General features: G+C 47.4%; 1 protein-coding gene across 3 annotated transcripts in view; it reads right to left on the bottom strand.

Annotated features, from left to right (window-relative positions):
* LOC141099895 (proton channel OTOP2-like) overlaps positions 1-16,983 on the bottom strand; it is a 98,059-nt gene extending 81,076 nt beyond the window's left edge. For 2 of the 3 annotated variants that reach the window (XM_073587981.1, XM_073587980.1), the window contains exon 1: positions 16,834-16,983. The gene's annotated coding sequence lies outside the window, so the exon portion shown is untranslated. Of the gene's footprint in view, positions 1-12,104; positions 12,194-16,833 lie in introns of those variants that run through there. The other variant, XM_073587982.1, reaches the window with a different exon arrangement.
* Positions 16,984-19,261: the final 2,278 nt, after the last annotated feature.

The following is a 19,261-nucleotide window of genomic DNA, read 5'->3' on the forward strand; positions in this document are numbered from 1 at the left end:
AAGGCCGGTTTCACACTAGCGCTTTTTCAGCGCGCGCACGGCCGGGGGTAGCTCCGCCCCCGAGCCGGCTCTCTGCCTGGCGTGCCCGCCCCTTCCTTGTAGCGCCGCCTCCTAGCGGACAGCGGCGCCTGCGATCGGCGCACCCTATCTTTAGCATAGGGTGCGCCGATCGTGCGCAGGCCGTGCGCTAGTTGCGCTTTGACCTGCGCTGCGCACTTTTGACGGTGCGCCGTGCGCGCCAAAATCCGAAAAGTTGGATTTTGGCGCGCACGGCGCACCGTCAAAAGTGCGCAGCGCAGGTCAAAGCGCAACTAGCGCACGGCCTGCGCACGATCGGCGCACCCTATGCTAAAGATAGGGTGCGCCGAGCGCAGGCGCCGCTGTCCGCTAGGAGGCGGCGCTACAAGGAAGGGGCGGGCACGCCGGGCAGAGAGCCGGATCGGGGGCGGAGCTACCCCCGGCCGTGCGCGCGCTGAAAATGCGCTAATGTGAAACCAGCCTAAGTGCAGGTCAACCGCAGTTCTGGAATTAGGCCTAACCGTCATTCCTGAAAAAATGAAAAACTTACGTGTGCAAACCACAGGTGCTGTAGCTTGCTTAACAGCTCGCCAGCCGTTCTCACGCCCAGTATGGATTACACGTGATTGCACAAAGGTGAGAAAGGGTACCGTATCCCCAGATAACATGTATGGATAGCGTACACATTCAAAATATATGTCTCAGGAGGCAGGCTCAGACGGTGTTAGGCCCAGTATGGATTGCACGTGATTGCACAAAGGTTAGAAATGGTACCGTATCCCTGGATAACATGTATGGATAGCGTACACATTCAAAATATATGTCTCAGGAGGTAGGCTCAGACGGTGTTAGGCCCAGTATGGATTGCACGTGATTGCACAAAGGTTAGAAAGGGTACCGTTTCCCCGGATAACATGTATGGATAGCGTACACATTCAAAATATATGTCTATACATCAGGAGGCAGGCTCAGACAGTGTCAGGCCCAGTATGGATTGCACGTGATTGCACAAAGGTTAGAAAGGGTACCGTATCCCCGGATAACATGTATGGATAGCGTACACATTCAAAATATATGTCTATACATCAGGAGGCAGGCTCAGACGGTGTCAGGCCCAGTATGGATTGCACGTGATTGCACAAAGGTTAGAAAGGGTACCGTATCCCCGGATAACATGTATGGATAGCGTACACATTCAAAATATATGTCTCAGGAGGCAGGCTCAGACGGTGTTAGGCCCAGTATGGATTGCACGTGATTGCACAAAGGTTAGAAAGGGTACCGTTTCCCCGGATAACATGTATGGATAGCGTACACATTCAAAATATATGTCTATACATCAGGAGGCAGGCTCAGACGGTGTCAGGCACAGTATGGATTGCACGTGATTGCACAAAGGTTAGAAAGGGTACCGTATCCCTGGATAACATGTATGGATAGCGTACACATTCAAAATATATGTCTCAGGAGGCAGGCTCAGACGGTGTTAGGCCCAGTATGGATTGCACGTGATTGCACAAAGGTTAGAAAGGGTACCGTTTCCCCGGATAACATGTATGGATAGCGTACACATTCAAAATATATGTCTATACATCAGGAGGCAGGCTCAGACGGTGTTAGGCCCAGTATGGATTGCATGTGATTGCACAAAGGTTAGAAAGGGTACCGTATCCCCGGATAACATGTATGGATAGCGTACACATTCAAAATATATGTCTATACATCAGGAGGCAGGCTCAGACGGTGTCAGGCACAGTATGGATTTGACGGCCCAGATTACACAGCGGAGGAGCAGGGAGAGGTAAAGATTGCAACTGCTGGGGCCCTGCCCAAGCAAGGGGGGCCCACTCGTGGGCGTCGGTACTGGCACTGGGCCCCTCATAGTACAGCGGTGTGTCTGACGGCGGGTGTGCACCACCACCGTCAGAGACACTTGATTGCACTATGAGGGACCCTGTGCCAGTGCCCGCGCCCAAGAGTCGGCCTACCCACCTGTTCAGGGCAACGGCACTCGCACGGTGTCGTGCGCTAGGTGGTGACCCCGGCCATGGGGGGGGAGGCAGCACAGTTAGGGAGTTTTAGAAAGTGGCATATGTTGATGTTGGACATTCAGCTGATGCAAAAGGCGAAATAGGTGAAGTCCCAGGAAGAGGTGGACCAAAGCAAGCCATTTTTCTGTCACCCTATGTGTCATCAGGGGAAGGTGGGACAAAATCCTTGGAAACCCATGCATGGTTCATTTTAATGAAGGTTAGATCATCCACATTTTGGGTTGACAGACGGGTCCTTTTTTCTGTCAGGATTGATCCAGCTGCACTGAAGACTCTTTCCGATAGCACACTTGCAGCTGGGCAAGCGAGCTCCTGTAAGGCATATTGTGCCAATTCAGGCCAGGTGTCCAGTTTAGCGGCCCAATAGTCAAAGGGGAATGACCTGTGTGGGAGAACATCGATATGGGAGGAAAAGTAGTTTGTAACCATAGTTGACAACTGCTGTCTCCTGTCACTTTCCATCGATGCAGTATTACCAGTTGTGTGAGCGGTATTTGAAAAATCAGTCCACAACATTGTCATGAAACCCCTGTCTCCAACGCCACTTCTGCTGTGTGCACCACGAACACCTCTGCCAAGCTGCCCCCGGCCCGTACGGCTCGTGTGAGAACCATCACCACTGCTGTGTGCTGGGAATGCCTCAAGCAACCGATTTACCAGAGTTGCTTGTTTATTAGCCAATATTAGGTCAAGGTTCTTCCGTGGCATGATGTTTTGTAATTTGCCTTTATAGCGTGGATCCAGGATGCTGGCCAACCAGTAGTCGTCATCGTTCATCATTTTGGCAATGCGGGGGTCCCTTTTTAGGATCTGCAAGGCATAATCTGACATGTGGGCCAATGTTCCCGGTGTCAATGATGCACTGCGAGTGCTGGGTGGAGGAGCACTTTCTGGCAAATCCACATCCCTCCAGTCACGCACAAACCCTGTACCAGACCTTGCCACGCCAACATTTTCACTTGCCCCACGAGATGCATCCTCCTCCCCTAAGTAATCATCCCCATCATCATCCTCCTCCTCCTCTTCTTCCTCCACCTCGTCCAGGAGAGGTCCCTGAGCAGACAATGGCTGAATGTCATCAAGGATTCCCTCCTCCTCTTCCTCCTCATCAACATTGGCTGCAGACGCCTGCTCCTTAAGGTGCGTCAAAGTTTGCATGAGCAGACGCATAAGTGGGATGCTCATGCTTAGGATGGCGTCGTCTGCGCTTACCAGCCGTGTGCATTCCTCAAAACACTGAAGGACTTTACAGAGGTTTTTCAGCTTCGACCACTGCACACCTGTCAACTCCATGTCTGCTCTCAAAGTGCCTGGCCGTGTATCCTCCCACAAATGCATTATGGCCTGCCTCTGCTCGCACAGCCGCTCCACTATGTGCAGGGTGGAGTTCCACCTTGTTGCAATGTCGATAATGAGGCGGTGGTTGGGAAGGTGGAGCAATCGCTGCAGCTTCTGCATACGAACGGAGTGTACAGGCGACTGGCGGATGTGCGCGCACAGTCTTCGCACCTTCTGGAGCAGGGCTGTTAACTCCGGATAATTTTTGAGGAAGCACTGCACCACCAGGTTCAAGGTGTGAGCCAAGCAAGGTATGTGGCTGAGTTTTGAAAGGGCTATGGCTGCCACAAAATTACGGCCGTTATCACTAACTACCTTGCCTGCCTCAAGATGTACACTGCCCAGCCATGACTCAGTTTGTCGCTTCAAGTACTCGGCCAGCACCTCGGCGGTGTGTCTGTTGCCCAAACACATCATCTGCAACACAGCCTGCTGACGCTTTCCACTAGCTGCTCGATAGAGGGACACATCGTGTGCAACAGTGGCAGCTGCAGATGGAGTGCTCGTACGACTGCGCTCTGTGGACGAGCTTTCGCTTCTGGAGGAGGAGGAGGAGGAGGAGGGTCGAACGCCTACAGCCAACTGTTTCCTATACCGTGGGCTAGGCAGCACTGTCCCACCACCGCTGTCCCCTGTGGACCCTGCATCCACCACATTAACCCAGTGCGCAGTGATGGACACGTAACGGCCCTGGCCATGCCGACTGGACCATGCATCAGTTGTGAGGTGCACCTTTCCGCTCACTGACTGCTTGAGTGCATGGACAATGCGGTCTTTCACATGATGGTGGAGGGCTGGGATGGCTTTGCGAGAGAAGAAGTGGCGACTGGGAAGGTCATAGCATGGTACTGCATAGGCCATGAGTTCGCGGAAAGCTGTGCTTTCCACCAACCGAAAGGGCATCATCTCAAACGAGATTAGTTTGGCAATGTGGGCGTTCAAACCCAGTGTACGCGGATGAGAGACTGAGTACTTTCTTGACCTACTCATAGTGTCTGGGAGGGTGAGCTGGACTTGAGAGCTGCATATGGTGGAAGTAGCGGTGGACAGGGCGGACTGAGAGAGGGTTGATGATGGTGATGGAGTTGGTGTTCTTTCTGATGGCCTAGAATCAGTCTTTCGTTGATATAACAGTGGGATTCCCTGACTGCTGTGGCCTTGCAACGATACCTCAACATTTGCTGCTGTGCTAACCGGTGGGCTTACAGTGGGGGAAACAATGTAGTGTTGCTGACTACCTTCGTTGTGATCAGTTGCACATGTGGCACTTGAGGTTTGGTGTTGTGTCCACGCTTGCAAGTGCATGCTGGTTAAATGTCTAAGCATGCAACTGGTATTCAAATTTTTCAGATTTTTCCCTCGGCAAAAGGTCTTTGCGCACTTCTTACAGATAACCTTGGCCTGATCATGAGGATTTTGTTCAAAAAAGTGCCACACTGCACTCTTCCTACTTTGGCAGACATTTTGCGGCCTAGCACGCTGTGATCTTTTGACCCTCTGGACAAGCTGTCCAGCAACTCTTTTGATGTTTGGAACCTGTCTTTGGAGTGCTCCGGGCCTGCCAGATAACAGCTGTTGCGATGTCGATGTCTGCTGTGGATGCTCCTCATCTGAGCTATTGGAAGCAGCACCCTCTTCCCCCAATGGATGCCAATCTGGGTCAACAACTGGGTCATCCATCACCTCCTCTTCTATGTTATGTGCACCTTCCTCTGTGTCACCGTGTATGGTCCTATTTTGCTCTTGCCACTACCATCAGATCCACCACCAACACCATCATTACCAGCTGCCAACCCCCGCCCAATTCCACGGCCTCTTCCACCAGCCTTCCTCATTTTTGGTAGAAATGTAGACAAAATCCAACAAACTATATAGTAATGTAAAACAAGGTACAAGGTGTCTATAGGACAGGGGAGATTTTGAATTTCTGCAGACACTTGTGGACACTGGACACTTTTGGATTGTGTGAGGCCCACTGATATCTGAGCGCTATGTCACAGGCTCGATGGCACAGCTGTGACCAAAGTGACTAGAGGATAAGGGAGATTTTGAATCTCTGCACACACTTTTGGACACTGGACACTTTTGGATTGTGTGAGGCCCACTGATATCTGAGCGCTATGTCACAGGCTCGATGGCACAGCTGTGACCAAAGTGACTAGAGGATAAGGGAGATTTTGAATCTCTGCACACACTTTTGGACACTGGACACTTTTGGATTGTGTGAGGCCCAATGAATATCTGAGCGCTATGTGACAGGCTCGATGGCACAGCTGTGACCAAAGTGACTAGAGGATAAGGGAGATTTTGAATCTCTGCACACACTTTTGGACACTGGACACTTTTGGATTGTGTGAGGCCCACTGATATCTGAGCGCTATGTGACAGGCTCGATGGCACAGCTGTGACCAAAGTGAATAGAGGATAAGGGAGATTTTGAATCTCTGCACACACTTTTGGACACTGGACACTTTTGGATTGTGTGAGGCCCAATGAATATCTGAGCGCTATGTGACAGGCTCGATGGCACAGCTGTGACCAAAGTGACTAGAGGATAAGGGAGATTTTGAATCTCTGCACACACTTTTGGACACTGGACACTTTTGGATTGTGTGAGGCCCACTGATATCTGAGCGTTATGTGACAGGCTCGATGGCACAGCTGTGACCAAAGTGAATAGAGGATAAGGGAGATTTTGAATCTCTGCACACACTTTTGGACACTGGACACTTTTGGATTGTGTGAGGCCCACTGATATCTGAGCGCTATGTGACAGGCTCGATGGCACAGCTGTGACCAAAGTGACTAGAGGATAAGGGAGATTTTGAATCTCTGCACACACTTTTGGACACTGGACACTTTTGGATTGTGTGAGGCCCACTGATATCTGCGCGCTATGTCACAGGCTCGATGGCACAGCTGTGACCAAAGTGACTAGAGGACAAGGGAGATTTTGAATCTCTGCACACACTTTTGGACACTGGACACTTTTGGATTGTGTGAGGCCCAATGAATATCTGAGTGCTATGTGACAGGCTCGATGGCACAGCTGTGACCAAAGTGACTAGAGGATAAGGGAGATTTTGAATCTCTGCACACACTTTTGGACACTGGACACTTTTGGATTGTGTGAGGCCCACTGATATCTGAGCGCTATGTGACAGGCTCGATGGCACAGCTGTGACCAAAGTGACTAGAGGATAAGGGAGATTTTGAATCTCTGCACACACTTTTGGACACTGGACACTTTTGGATTGTGTGAGGCCCACTGATATCTGAGCGCTATGTGACAGGCTCGATGGCACAGCTGTGACCAAAGTGACTAGAGGATAAGGGAGATTTTGAATCTCTGCACACACTTTTGGACACTGGACACTTTTGGATTGTGTGAGGCCCAATGAATATCTGAGCGCTATGTGACAGGCTCGATGGCACAGCTGTGACCAAAGTGACTAGAGGATAAGGGAGATTTTGAATCTCTGCACACACTTTTGGACACTGGACACTTTTGGATTGTGTGAGGCCCACTGATATCTGAGCGCTATGTGACAGGCTCGATGGCACAGCTGTGACCAAAGTGAATAGAAGATAAGGGAGATTTTGAATCTCTGCACACACTTTTGGACACTGGACACTTTTGGATTGTGTGAGGCCCACTGATATCTGAGCGCTATGTCACAGGCTCGATGGCACAGCTGTGACCAAAGTGACTAGAGGATAAGGGAGATTTTGAATCTCTGCACACACTTTTGGACACTGGACACTTTTGGATTGTGTGAGGCCCACTGATATCTGAGCGCTATGTGACAGGCTCGATGGCACAGCTGTGACCAAAGTGACTAGAGGATAAGGGAGATTTTGAATCTCTGCACACACTTTTGGACACTGGACACTTTTGGATTGTGTGAGGCCCACTGATATCTGAGCGCTATGTGACAGGCTCGATGGCACAGCTGTGACCAAAGTGACTAGAGGATAAGGGAGATTTTGAATCTCTGCACACACTTTTGGACACTGGACACTTTTGGATTGTGTGAGGCCCACTGATATCTGCGCGCTATGTCACAGGCTCGATGGCACAGCTGTGACCAAAGTGACTAGAGGACAAGGGAGATTTTGAATCTCTGCACACACTTTTGGACACTGGACACTTTTGGATTGTGTGAGGCCCAATGAATATCTGAGCGCTATGTGACAGGCTCGATGGCACAGCTGTGACCAAAGTGACTAGAGGATAAGGGAGATTTTGAATCTCTGCACACACTTTTGGACACTGGACACTTTTGGATTGTGTGAGGCCCACTGATATCTGAGCGCTATGTGACAGGCTCGATGGCACAGCTGTGACCAAAGTGACTAGAGGATAAGGGAGATTTTGAATCTCTGCACACACTTTTGGACACTGGACACTTTTGGATTGTGTGAGGCCCACTGATATCTGAGCGCTATGTGACAGGCTCGATGGCACAGCTGTGACCAAAGTGACTAGAGGATAAGGGAGATTTTGAATCTCTGCACACACTTTTGGACACTGGACACTTTTGGATTGTGTGAGGCCCAATGAATATCTGAGCGCTATGTGACAGGCTCGATGGCACAGCTGTGACAAAAGTGACTAGAGGATAAGGGAGATTTTGAATCTCTGCACACACTTTTGGACACTGGACACTTTTGGATTGTGTGAGGCCCACTGATATCTGAGCGCTATGTGACAGGCTCGATGGCACAGCTGTGACCAAAGTGACTAGAGGATAAGGGAGATTTTGAATCTCTGCACACACTTTTGAACACTGGACACTTTTGGATTGTGTGAGGCCCAATGAATATCTGAGCGCTATGTGACAGGCTCGATGGCACAGCTGTGACAAAAGTGACTAGAGGATAAGGGAGATTTTGAATCTCTGCACACACTTTTGGACACTGGACACTTTTGGATTGTGTGAGGCCCACTGATATCTGAGCGCTATGTCACAGGCTCGATGGCACAGCTGTGACAAAAGTGACTAGAGGATAAGGGAGATTGGATTGCTTTTAAAAAAGCAGTTTGCGGAGCAGTGGGTAAACAGCAATGCAGGAATGTCAGGAAGCCTTAGAAGGCAGCCCAACAACCAACACCATTGATACACCACTATATAGCCTCCCCTTGCACTGCACACACAGTGACTGGTGTGTTGTGCAGGCCAAATTGCTAGCAGCAGAAGCAGTTTTTTTTTCTTCTCAGCAGGACAAAAAAAAAAATTGGGATTGCTTTTAAAAAAGCAGTTTGCGGAGCAGTGGGTAAACAGCAATGCAGGAATGTCAGGAAGCCTTAGAAGGCAGCCCAACAACCAACACCACTGATACACCACTATATAGCCTCCCCTTGCACTGCACACACAGTGACTGGTGTGTTGTGCAGGCCAAATCGCTAGCAGCAGAAGCAGTTTTTTTGTCTTCTTCCCTGCCTAACGCTCTCCCTACAGAATCAGCAACCTCTCCCTATACTGAGATCGGCAGAAGTAAGATGGCGGTCGGCGTGCACGCCCTTTTATACCCCCTGTGACGCCCACCAAAGCAAGCCAATCACTTGCATGCCCTTCTGAAAGATGGTGGTGACCCCTGCCTATGTCATCACGTTGCCCACAGTGTCCGTGGATCCTGATTGGATGAAAAAGAGCGCAAAACAAACTTTTGAAACGCGACTTTGGCGCGTAAGTCGCCGACCTCGTGGCCGACCTCATCCTAGGGTCGGGTTTCGTTTCATGAAACCCGACTTTGCCAAAAGTCGGCGACTTTTGAATTTTTTCGACCCGTTTCGCTCAACTCTAATAATGAGATGAAAGAATACCATAGTATTTTATGAGTCATCTGTGTCACCCAAGCAAACAATTTTTCAACAACCAGAAGCATGTTTTCTACCATTTCTCTGCAATTTAATGTACGTTCCTCAATGCAGATTTTGGAGTAACAGTACCCTCTTTTTTTTCCCAGACATACACTGCATTTTGTTAGTAATATGTTATGCCCCGAAGGAATTAATGATCATATCTTCTAGTTCAACAAAATTTTGACTAATTTTCACATCCAAATTTATAAATTGTTCTTGTGATTCATAAATTCAAAAAGTCCCAATCATGTTTGTAAGGTTTTAATCTCTAAGCTGAATATCCATTGTTCATGAGTAATAATCAAGTCCATCAATTTAATGAAACACTCTGAAAATGTATTACTCCATTTATACAGAAAATCTTCTGCATATGTAAAAGTAGGAATCTTTTTAATGCAAAAACCCCATGTTATCATCATTGAGTCCCATCAAACTCTCAAGTCCTTTGCTAGGAGTACTGTATAATTGTATCCTTAAGGTTTTCAAATCTTGAGATTCTGGAGTTTTTAATAATTCAGTTTCAAACAAATGACCTGCCCAGTAGTAAAGCTTCCTTTGCCATCATCAATATTTTTCAGACATAAAGTTTGCCCCGATATCTCTACAGGCTCCATGTTAAGTTTTGTATTTAAATATGATATTAAATACTATTTAAATTGCTATGATAGGTGAGCAATAGTGTTGAGCGATACCATCCGATATCGTGAAGTATCGGATCGGATTGGATCGGACCGATACCCAAAAAGTATCGGGTATCGCCGATTCCGATACCAGAAACCAATGCAAGTCAATGGGGCACAAATATCAGAATTAAAAAAACCCTTTTCTTTACTTGCACATCCAGTTTGGGTGGGGGAAGAGTGTGGGCGGTCCGTGGGCGGACACTGTGCGTGTCTGTGTGTGCAGGCGGGGTCTGTACGGGCCTGCCGGGGGCCTATGCGGGCCTGCCGGGGGTCTGTGCGGGCCTGCCGGGGGTCTGTGCCGGCCTGCCGGGGGTCTGTGCGATCCTGCCGGGGGTCTGTGCGGGCCTGCCGGGGGTCTGTGTGGGGCTGCCGGGGGTCTGTGCGGGCCTGCCGGGGGTCTGTACGGGCTGCCGGGGGTCTGTGCGGGCCTGACGGGGGTCTGTGCGGGCCTGCCGGGGGTCTGTGCCGGCTGCCGGGGGTCTGTGCGGGCCTGTCGGGGGTCTGTGCGGGCCTGCCGGGGGTCTGTACGGGCCTGCTGGGGGTCTGTGCGGGCTGCTGGGGGTCTGTGTGGGCTGCCAGGGGTTGTGTGTGTGTGTGCAGGCATCGTCCGATGGGACTACAAGTCCCATCGGGCTATGCCTGCTACAATGACAGTGATTGACACCTTAGCCAATGATTGCATGAGGAGAAACAGTGGAGAAATGGAGGAGGACAGCATCAAGTGTTGGCCATAGTTAATAAGGAAAGAACAATGTGGAGGAAAGACAGTGTTTAGGCCATAGTTCATCAAACCAAATTGGTGTGGCATTTGTAGTTCATAAGGGTGAATGGTGTGGCATCATAACATGTAGTGAGCCGGACCAGACTGGGTATGTCCCCTTAAGTAACCCTAGACAGTGAGTAGCTTTTGTACACCTCACCTCACCACTAAGTTATCCTCTTACTGTTATATGATTTAAATGAATCCATTACTCACTAATCTCATATATTCAAGATTTATATATTAATCTCATAATGTGAAGTCTGACACAAGAATTGAGAGTTATCCTATTGGTCATTGACCCTGTCACCAAGGCTCAATGGAAGGAGCTACCTCCAGTCTCTGTGGAGACAAGACAGGGTTCTGGAAGGTTCCCTGAGGAGTCTGGTTCAAGATGTGACCCAGACCAGACCTCATGTGAGGGGTCTCTTGACCCCCTCCAGGCTCCAAGCCTGGAGGTTCATCCTTCTCTTCATCTCAAGACTTACAGCCAGGCCTAGTGCCTTGGATCTTCCCCTGACTTCTACAGCCAAGATGGCTGACGACTTTTAACCTTTTTTTAATCCTGGATCCCCACTGTCCGGTTTAAGGCGTGTTTCTACAGCATTAGGTCACACTAAATGTGTACAGAAGAACCTATTGCTCTGCGTGTTGAGGAAATTGAGGGTCTCCCGCCTCACCAGAAATTATCTGTTTTTTGCTTCAAGTATTGTATATTTCTGCACATACCATGACCAGCTGAGAAAGTGAATACAGGATTTTAGGTCTGTACATACAGTATTGCCATATATTTATTCCCTCTTCTACCTTAATTTCACCAAGAGACTTTGAACTTCTTATAATTACCTGCAAGTACTGATTCTAACTAATACAGGTTGTTAAAGCTCCTGAACCTCAATTCTGTGTCAGAATCCAATCCTGAACTGTATTGGCCATGAATTCCCCACATGAACTGTAAACTACTACTTCCATGTTATAGCTCCCCGTTCTGCTGAAGTAAAGCAGCTGTTTTCCCCGAGACCTGTTGTCTGTGGTTATTCAATCGGCTGTGGACACTGCGTGGGGGTGGATAACAGTGAACGGAATGGCCCTATACCAGGGCTGTTGCACATAGTGCATCAAACAAAATTGGTGTGGCCAGAGGCGTAGCTAGGGTTTTGGTTCGGGGGGGGGGCAAAACTTCTGAGTGGGCCCCTAACCAGGTAACTTTGATTATAACTGGGTGACGCACCTTTATAGTGGAGAAGAACCTCAGCAGATGACCGCGCTGTTACTGAAAATAATTGCTATATAAAGACCAACATTGATATTACAGCCATATGGTAGATACCAGTCCTACAGAACATACTGTATAAGAGATCACAGCACAGCTACAGATAATAACCTACCGCTGACGTTCTTTCTGAAGGAACCGTTCACTTTTCGTCTTTTCCATCTGGCCCAGACCGATATGACAACTTCTCCAGCCAGGACTCGGCTACAGAGAATACAACAAAGACATGTTTCACTTCTCACATTTTCAGCAGTGTCCAAAACGGGACTATTCCCAACCTGCACAAACTCCTCATCCTGCTGATGCTCCAATGCTTATCCGCTGCTGCCGTATGTGACCCTATTAATGCACCTGCTGTGTGGCCCTGTGTGACCTCTAAATTTTAAAGCAACCCTCTGGAAAATACTAAGGCTGGGTGCAAGTACCCTAGAAAACAGTGCCCATATTTTGTCCCCTAGAACGTAATAATCCTTTTTTTTTTTTTTTTACTCTATATTGTATAATGCACTCCCCATAGGCAGACTCTATAATGTACATAATGCATTCCCCATAGGCAGACTCTATAGTATAATGAATTCCACATAGGCAGCCTCTGTAGTGTAATGCACCCCTATAGGCAGCCTCTATAGTGTAATGCACTCCCCTTAGACAGCCTCTGTAGTGTAATACACCCCCATAGGCAGCCTCTATAATGTAATGCACCCCCATAGCCACCCTCTGTAGTATAATGCACCCCCATAGCCACCCTCTGTAGTATAATGCACCCCTATAGGCAGCCTCTATAGTGTAATGCACTTCCCATAGACAGCCTCTGTAGTGTAATGCACCCCCATAGGCAGCCTCTATAATGTAATGCACCCCCATAGCCACCCTCTGTAGTATAATGCACCCCCATAGCCACCCTCTGTAGTATAATGTACCCCATAGCCATCCTCTGTATATGCACCCCCATATCCACCCTCTGTTGTAGCCACCCTCTGTATATGCAGCCTTATAGTCACCCTGTGTATATGCACCCTCATAGTCACCCTCTGTATATGCACCCCCATAGCCACCCTCTGTATATGCAGCCTTATAGTCACCCTCTGTATATGCACCCTCATAGTCACCCTCTGTATATGCACCCCCATAGCCACCCTCTGTATATGCAGCCTTATAGCCACCCTCTGTATATGCACCCTCATAGTCACCCTCTGTATATGCACCTCCATAGCCACCCTCTGTATATGCACCCCCATAGCCACCTTCTGTATATGCACCCCCATAGCCATCCTCTGTATATATTCACCCCTGTAGCCATCCTCTGTATATGCACCCCCGTAGCCACCTTCTGTATATGCACCCCCATAGCCATCCTCTGTATATGCACCCCCATAGCCATCCTCTGTATATGCACCCCATAGCCATCCTCTGTATATGCACCCCCATAGCCATCCTCTGTATATGCACCCCCATAGCCATCCTCTGTATATGCACCCCCATAGCCATCCTCTGTATATGCACCCTCATAGCCATCCTCTGTATATGCACCCCCATAGCTACCCTATGCATATGCACCCCCATAGCCATCCTCTGTATACGCACCCCCATAGCCATCCTCTGTATATGCACCCTCATAGCCATCCTCTGTATATGCACCCCCATAGCTACCCTATGCATATGCACCCCCATAGCCATCCTCTGTATATGCACCCCCATAGCCATTCTCTGTATATGCACCCCCCATAGCCATCCTCTTTATATGCACCCCCATAGCCATCCTCTGTATATGCACCCCCATAGCCATCCTCTGTATATGCACCCCCATAGCTACCCTATGCATATGCACCCCCATAGCCATCCTCTGCATATGCAGCCCCCATAGCGATCCTCTGTATATGCACCCCCATAACCACCCTCTGTATTGCACCCCCATAGCCATCCTCTGTATATGCACCCCCATAGCTACCCTATGCATATGCACCCCCATAGCCACCCTCTGTATATGCACCCCCATAGCCACCCTCTGTAGGATAATGCACCACTCCTCCATAAACTAAATACTCACCTCTCTTCCTCCTGGTTCCTGCGCTGATCCCGCTCATCTCCGACTTCAGGCGCCGGGTACTGACGTCATCGCGCCCCCTGTCAGTGTCAGAGTCGGTGACGTCAGACGCTGACAGGGGGATGATGAGAGAAGGAGCGCTCGCTCCTTCTCTCATCAATGTGGTCAGCTGTGTTGGCATGTAGCCGACACCGCTGACCCTGCGATGACGGGTGGAGGGCCCACTGCTGGCACCAGTCCCCCCCCGCCTGCTCAGGGGCCCATAGCGGCCAGACTCTCCATGCTCTGCCGCAAACTGCATCTGTAGCGTTGCGCTGGGTGGGCCCCCTGCCCCCTCTGCCCCCTCTGCCCCCTCTGCCCCCCGGTAGCTACACTACTGGGTGTGGCGATTTTTTTAGTTCATAAGGGTGAATGGTGTGGCATCATAATTAATAAGATGTGGTGTTTATAGTTCATAAAGATGATGTGGCATCATAGTTCATAATCCAGATAGTGTGGTAGTTATAGTTCATAAGTGGCTACAGAGTAGAGGTTAGGGTTCATAGCAATGGATTTTGTGTCAGTTATAGTTCATATAGATGGATGGTGTTAGTGGTTACAGTTCATAAGAGCTGATAGCGCGGCAGATATACTGTACCTCATTAAGATGGACAGTGAGGTGGTTGAAGTTCATAAGGGGGACATTGTGGCAGTTGTAGTTCATAAGGGGGACAAAGTGGGAGTTGCAGAACATGAATATGCTTCATAAGAAGAGAGGACAGTGTGGTGGTTACAGTCCATAAATGGGGATGTTGTGGTCATTGTAGTTCATGAGGTGGAATGGTGAGGAGGCAATATTTTATAGAAATGTTCAATAAGAGGGATAGTGTAGGGTAATGATTTTTATATAGGGAAACCAGTGAGGGGCAATAATTTATTCAGGGGCACAGCATGGGCAGATATTTTTTTCAGGTGGTATTATTTAATACCACTTACGGTATTTTAAAAGATCACTGAGTCGGGATTTGCTACACAAGGCTGGAGAAGAGAAAAGTCTGCAAAGGCAAACTGTGGATGTGAAAAGCCATTTTGATGTCTTGACCAGATGGAGTAAAAAAGGAATGAGAACAACTCTAATCAGAGAAGACATCACTTGTAAGGTACCTGGATATAAATGCTTACATATGATACTATGTCTAATTAGTACTGTGGTTCCTGTATGGTTGTGATGATGGCTGGTAACAACTGAATTGGCATAAAAATGGATAAACAAAATTGGAGAAGTGCATTACAGTCTGGGCAATTAAATGGGAAACCAATAGGCTTATATATTACAAATGTAAATATTAATAGCAGCTCTGTAAAATTATATGCATTTTTATCAAGCCACTGATGTTAGCACTAGAAATGTACACACTAGTTAGTCATATGGTGCAATAGAAATGCTTAACTATAAATGTTTACTTCTGCTGTAATGGTGATGGTCATTTCAGGGAGTGATGAAGGTTTGCGCTAATAACTGGCTGTTCCTGTAACACCGACTCATGCCAACGCTTGATGAAAGCTTGCGCCAAAATGCGCTTTCAGGCTCATGTCATTCCAACAGGAGGAGATATTTAAGGATAAACATTTCTATTGCCTGCTATAGACTAGCTATTGTATACACTTTTTATCGCACAATTGGTGCTTTGATCATTTTGGGTAATTTTTGTAACTTTTTTAGAGTTGCTGTTTATAGGTATAAACCTGTTGGTAGATATTGCATCTATAATGTAATTGCTCAGACTATAATCAACTTCTATGATTTTGTTTATCTATTTCTATGGCTAGGTGGTTTATTTTATACACCTATTGCAATGGGGCTGAGAGAAAAACCTGAATTCAGAGAATAAGTAGTATTTTTCCATACTTTTGTCCATAAAATGTACTTATAAGAAAATGTACAGTTGCAAGACAGTGGTCCAAAAAGTTTTTAAAAAAAGATCATAGCCTTGCACAAACAAGAAAAAGGATACAAAAAGCAAAGGCGAGTCTGTAAATTATTCTAATAAACTTGATTTGCAATGGGGGTTGAATAATTTTGATTGTGACTGTATATATACAGTACATGCATATATCTTGGGTCCTATATTCATTTTTGTGGTTTGGTTTACTTGAACGTCAGAGCCGTTCAAAGTACATGATCCTAAAAGACGTTCCTGCTTCTTGTCTCACATTCAAGGTTACCAAGGGTCCCAGACCAATGCCACAAACATACTAATAGCCTGCACCCCAAAACATGTATCAATACGAAAGTTATAGGCCAATTAATACCATCTGTTTATTCATAATCTTGAGAACCACATCAGGAAACAGAACAGTCCATTCACACCTTAATCCAGCTAATATATATACAAAACATTTAAAAAAAAAACCTTTCGACGGCAGCTAGAAAATCACATATAAAAGATTTGAGATGGACCCAAAGTAAAGAATGGGCAAGGTCAACCCAACACCAAATTCCTAAATATTCAGTATATACTGTATTTCCAACAATAACTATTGTTTAAACACTGTATCAACTGGAGTGAATATTAAGTTCAGATTGATTGGAAACAAGTTGTGATGGTACATTTACATGAATGATTATGTATTGTTAAGATGCAAGAATATTTAAAAGTGACTTTTTAGATACAAGGATGTCATAAAGTAAAACCCTAAATAGACGATGAAATGACTGTACTAAAAAAAATATACAAAAAAGTCTATATATGATCGACTTACTATGTAATTATTTGAGCATATGTGCCATCAGGCTAAAGCACAAGTATGAAGTCCTTACCTTCAGCAGGTCAGAGATGAAGTGTCAGTACCAGTGCTGAGCAGTGTATGTTTGTGAAGTGCTACCTTTTTCTGAGAGAGAGCCAATTATTCCAGCCCTTCCTGAGTGTTTGAAGCTGCAGAAGTTCCCGAAAAGTAACTTGGGCTGAGAGCTAAGTAGTTGTGGACCAACAGGTTCTATATAATTGACACTCCCAAGAGGGCAGTGACAGGATGTGTTTCGAGTGTGCATCTAAGAGCACTGTATCAAGGAAAGTGTCACTAGTGAAGCCAGCACCCATAGGCTGGATGATTACTGTAATCTGTAATACCTGCCTGGTGGGGGTTTCTTGATTTTCCACAAAATACGAGCTCCAAGTACATGGGCGGGGAAGGGGGGGAGAGGAGTAAGAAGATGGTGTTATGTACATTAATTGACTAACTGATTTTAAAATTTTAATTACATCAAGTGCTAATGATTATTCAAAAGTTTTGTGAGAATTATAAAGAAAATATGAAGTTCCAAAAAACTGCATTATTAGCTGTACGCTTTTAAATATCTTCAATTAAGAAAAAACACGCCTACAAAAATTATAGGTGATTCCCTTTAGTAAATACAGACCTCTAAAAATTTGATTTGACCCACTAAAACTTTCAGACAGAGCAGGTCCCCTTCTATACACCCCTACAAATTACAGACCCATGATTATAAACATCTGTTTATACTAGCCAGACCCCCATAGTAATAATGTAAACAATGTATGGAGAATCATAATGATGATGATGATTATGATTATGGAGACAGCAGGACACACTGCAGGAGCAGTTCTCTGAGCTGAGTGGGCTTCAAGAACTGCCTGTTTTGTAACAAATTTAGACCTAGCAAAACAGCTGTAAGCAGGTAATGGGATGCAGTGACAGACAGGAGGCAGAGCAAGGGTTAACAAGATTTAACAATTTAATCTAACAAGGTATTAACTCCTCGCAGGGAGATAAGCGAGTAAGGGGTAGGTAATGGAAATGACAAATGCAAAATAACAGCGGTCCAGTTAAGGAACTTATCGTGTTCTTTATGCTTCAAAACGGCAGATGATCCCACAGAGGTCGTAGCACCGGCAACGGCCGGGAAGATTTCGACAGAGGGGGTCCTTGCAACGATGATCCATCTTCTGGCCGAAGCAAACAAAACCGCAGCGTTTCCGGAGTCAAATATGAGCTGGCATACAGCAGCTGGCAGAGAAGGTCACAGGAGTATGTCCGGTACTTGGCCTTTTCTCCTCGACACGTGTGCGGTACTCGCAGCCACAGAGCGCACGTCACCCATCTCATCAGCTGTCCCGCTGTAGACAGCGGGTACTGACTGCAGCTTGTTGCGGTGCCAGTGCTCAAAGTACAGAGCACGCTGCTCACCGGCTGCACGCCGCTGCTGATTCATGCCAAACTCCCTGCTACTGTGTGCGCTTTTTCTTTTAAAACGGGGTTGGTCCAGTCCCTCATTTCTTCCCCCAGGCAACATGGGAGGCAGCCTCAACAGTTCCGGACCCGGCTCGGTACAGGTACCCATAGCCCAGTCTTCCTCCTTACACTCCTCCTCTCCTTTATCTCGCCATTCCACAGGTGAGAGTTGTTGCAGTAGACGTTGACACTCCTCCATCTCTCGAATGATCCACTGCCAAATAAACTGGTCTTGTTCATATCGATTGGGAGGTATTCCAGCTGTCGTACGTTCCGTGCGTCGTAAGTCTGGTTGGGTAGTCGAGTCAGGTTGGGCGATTGACGGCGGTGATGTGTCAAGGTTCAATGGAGCAGCCATCTCGGTAGTTTCAGGTTCTCACACTTCCCCTAAGCCAGTGGATAGTGGACCGTCCAGATCAGAGGGTGAGGCAGGTGGTTCCTCTTCATCTCAATCGAAAGTCGCTGGGGTGGACCTTTCGGGAACACTTGACGCTCTCTCCTGTCTGTTGGGATCTCGCAACAGGCAAGAATATAGCTTGCTTTGGTAGACCACTAGGGTAGGAGCCCCTTCTTCCCCCTCAGGCTGTACTTCATAAACGGGACCATTAGATTCAATTCTGAGTTTCACCCGATACGGAGTCTTTTCCCATTGATGCTCTAACTAGCCTTGAGGTCGCTTGTCTCGAAGTAAGAGGGGCTTTCATCCACTCAATGCCTACTTTTATTCCCCATTGACTTGCATTGGGGTCGGGTTTCAGACGAAACTCCGACTTTTTTTGCCCTAGTCGGACCAGTTTCATCTGAAACAAATTTTGTTTCATGAAACCCGATCCGACTAAAGTCGCTCAACTCTACTTGTGGGGATTTTCAACAGTTTAGGCACATCAGAGGCTCTCCAAGCACGACATGACACCCGCAGACCATTCCATCAAAGTCTGCATTCCAAAACATCACTACTTCCCTTCCGAGCCCTGACGTGTCCCCATACAGTAGTT

This window comes from Dendrobates tinctorius, unplaced genomic scaffold (genome assembly GCF_039654945.1).
Source record: "Dendrobates tinctorius isolate UK_male_01 unplaced genomic scaffold, ASM3965494v1 ptg000103l, whole genome shotgun sequence".
Taxonomy (NCBI): Eukaryota; Metazoa; Chordata; class Amphibia; order Anura; family Dendrobatidae; genus Dendrobates; species Dendrobates tinctorius.